We start from the raw sequence: 3,088 nt of genomic DNA, 5'->3' as shown, positions 1-3,088 counted from the left end.
CATATTGCTTTTGTTTAATGTGTTAACACTTACCAAAACCCTGGGTCTTCTCTCTTGATAACCCAAGTATAGTGATTATAACAATGATGATGATTCTGTGGCGCCCAATGTTTTGATGTGTTGAGATGACTAGATGTATGGCATTGTGGGTAAGTAGTGAGACATCAGATTAACTTGAATCTTGACAGGCCATCAGGACTATCATCTATGTTGGAAGAACCAACTTGTGATTATAGATGTGGACTCATTTGAGGAGGCTATGTAATACTAATGTTAGGATCTGTTTGGCTTGAGGGCTGAAGATCTGTAACCATTGAATGTTCCATCTTCTTTGTAGATGCTTAGTTATAGGAAGCTAGTTCTTCTTTTCCTTTGCTTCATTAAAAAAAAAAATCTTGTGGTGCTTATAGGCATGTTGTTGTTTCTCAGGTGGATTGAAAGCTTTGTTCCATTGTAGGATCTTTGAGGATCGTACCTCTTTTTCACCTTTGCCTACTGAAAAACTGTGGCAAACTTTTCAAGTGTCCAAATCAATGGCTCTGTGTCTTCTAAGTTTTCTAGCTCATCATCATCTGTAGTGGATTTCAGCAGACTTTGAAGTTCCTAGCTGGTAAGGGTTTCTCTTTGCTTTTCGGTGTGTTCCTTAACGTCATCCTCAGTCATTTCAGATGGCGTTCCCCACCAACTTTTTTTTTGCAACATTTCACGTATTCTTAATAACTGCATTAATAGTGGGGAAGTCCTTGAAATCATTGACTCCCTTACCCCATGATGGCTTGTAACATGTATTGGCTGTCCTGGGCTTTAGGGCATCTGTAGCCTTCCCAATAAGCACAATTGTATTTGTAATTGTGAAGCTCTTCAATAAAACCACTGTGGTACATTCAAGGTTAGCATCAAGACTCCATGAATTCACCCGAGGTCAGGTGGATGTAAGTCACTTGAATGCACTTGATGATGCCTTGATCTAGTGACGCAGCAGTGATGTAGTTTTAGGAGGCAGAAGTATCACTTGCATGTTCTTTTAGGCAAAACAAAGAGATTGGAGAGATGGCCTGGAGTGTTGTCAATTCTGAGGAAGACCTTGAGTGGCAGTCCCTTCTCTTTGAGGTATTCCATCACATCAGGAGTGAAGCATTGCTAGAAGAAAGCCTTCTTATGTTCTTGCCAGGACACAGGCCAGCAAGTTTTGCTTTTGTCCTAAAGAACCTGGTGATTGCTCAGTAGACGAAGCCTCGCTTGTTCTCATGAACTAATGCATGGCCTGACAGCACCAGAAAAAGGTGGTCTTTCCAGGCCTTGAACCCCAGTACCTGCCCTCATGTATGAAGGTACCATTGGGCATCTTCTAGAACATGCCTGATTCATGACAATAGAAGATTTACTCTGGAAGGTAGTGTCTTTTTTCTGGTTTATGAGCTCTTCTAGGAATGCTGTTGTTTCCCTGGCATCAGCCAATGCCAATTCTCCTGTGGTCTTCAAGTTCTTGGGCTGCACTGTGTTGCATAGTTAGCCTAGCCAGAACTTACTGGCTTCAAACTCCTTCCTCTTGCTCTCCTCAGCCCCCTCACAGTGATGCTTATAGAGGCTAAGTGTTTTTTCTTTTCTTTTCTTTCTTTCCTTCTTTTTTTTTTTTTTTGAGACGGAGTGTTGCTCTGTCGCCCAGGCTGGAGTACAGTGGCGTGATCTTGGCTCACTGCAACCCCCACCTCCCGGGTTCAAGTGATTCTCCTGCCTCAGCCTTCTGAGTAGCTGGGATTACATGTGCGCGCCACCACACCCAGCTGTCTTTTGAGTAGAGACTGGGTTTCACCATGTTGGTCAGGCTGATCTCGAACTCCTGACCTTGTGATCCACCCGCCTTGGCCTCCCAAAGTGCTGGGATTCCAGGAGTTGAGCCACTGCGCTTGGCCTGGCTAAGTGTTTTTTCAAGTATGATATTGCCATCAGTAGGGCTGTGGTTCTGTGACGTGTCCTCTAGCCACACACTTAATGCTTATCCTTAGTTTATCATGAACTAGAGGGATCATTTTTGCCACTGTAGGGGCAGCTCTAACACTTTGAGGAACTTCAGCTTCTCTCTGCATTAGTGTGTGATTTCTTGGTTTGTTCTTACCTTATGACGAACTTTCCAAGGTGATAAACACCACTTTTCAAAACATCTTAGGTTTGTATTTTCTTATTGAGAGATACCACTTTTTGTCCCCTGCTAGCCTTTTAGGGATAGGTTTGACCACTTGATTCCTTCTTAGGAGCCATTTTTAAACACTTTTTATTTTTTTATATATGACATCTCAAGGGTCTCTGAATGAACAAAACAGTCTTCAAAAGCCAGAACAATGGCCAGATGTGCCTCACATCTGTAATCCCACTGCTTTGGGAGGCTGAGGCAGGTGGATCACGAGGTCAGGAGTTGGAGACTAGCCTGACCAACATGGTGAAATCGCATCTCTACTAAAAATACAAAAATTAGTCGGGCATGGTGGTGCGTACCTGTAATCCCAGCTACTCAGGAGGCTGAGGCAGGGGAATCACTTGAGCCTGAGAGGTGGAGGTTGCAGTGAGCTGAGATCATGCCACTGCACTCCAGCCTGGGCAACAGGGCGAGACTCTGTCTCAAAAAAAAAAAAAAAAAAGCCAGAACAAAGTTGGTGAACTCACACTTCCTGATTTCAAAACTTACTACAAATCCATACTAATAAAAACTGTTTGGTACTAGCGTAATAACGCAGAAATAGACAATGCAACAAGATAACACAGAAAGTCTAATAAAGTCTAATAATTTACATAAAGTCTAACAATTTCTGAAAAGTCTGCTCTGACTATTCAATGGGGGATAGCTTAGTGTTTCTGTAGAATGATGCTGTTGGGCAATGCACATCCACATGCAACAGGATGATGTTGTACCCATACCTAACATGTACAGAAGTTAAAATGAACGAAATACCCGAGTGTCCATCTTAGATCTATAACTGTTAGATGAAAATACATGGCAAAAGCTGTATTACAGTGAATTTGGCAACGATTTCCTAGATTTGGCACCAAAAGCATGACCCACAAGGGAAAAAATAATTTGGACTTTGTGGAC

Source organism: Pan troglodytes, chromosome 20 (assembly GCF_028858775.2).
Source record: "Pan troglodytes isolate AG18354 chromosome 20, NHGRI_mPanTro3-v2.0_pri, whole genome shotgun sequence".
In the NCBI taxonomy this organism is placed as follows: Eukaryota; Metazoa; Chordata; class Mammalia; order Primates; family Hominidae; genus Pan; species Pan troglodytes.
This window is presented reverse-complemented; position numbering follows the sequence as displayed.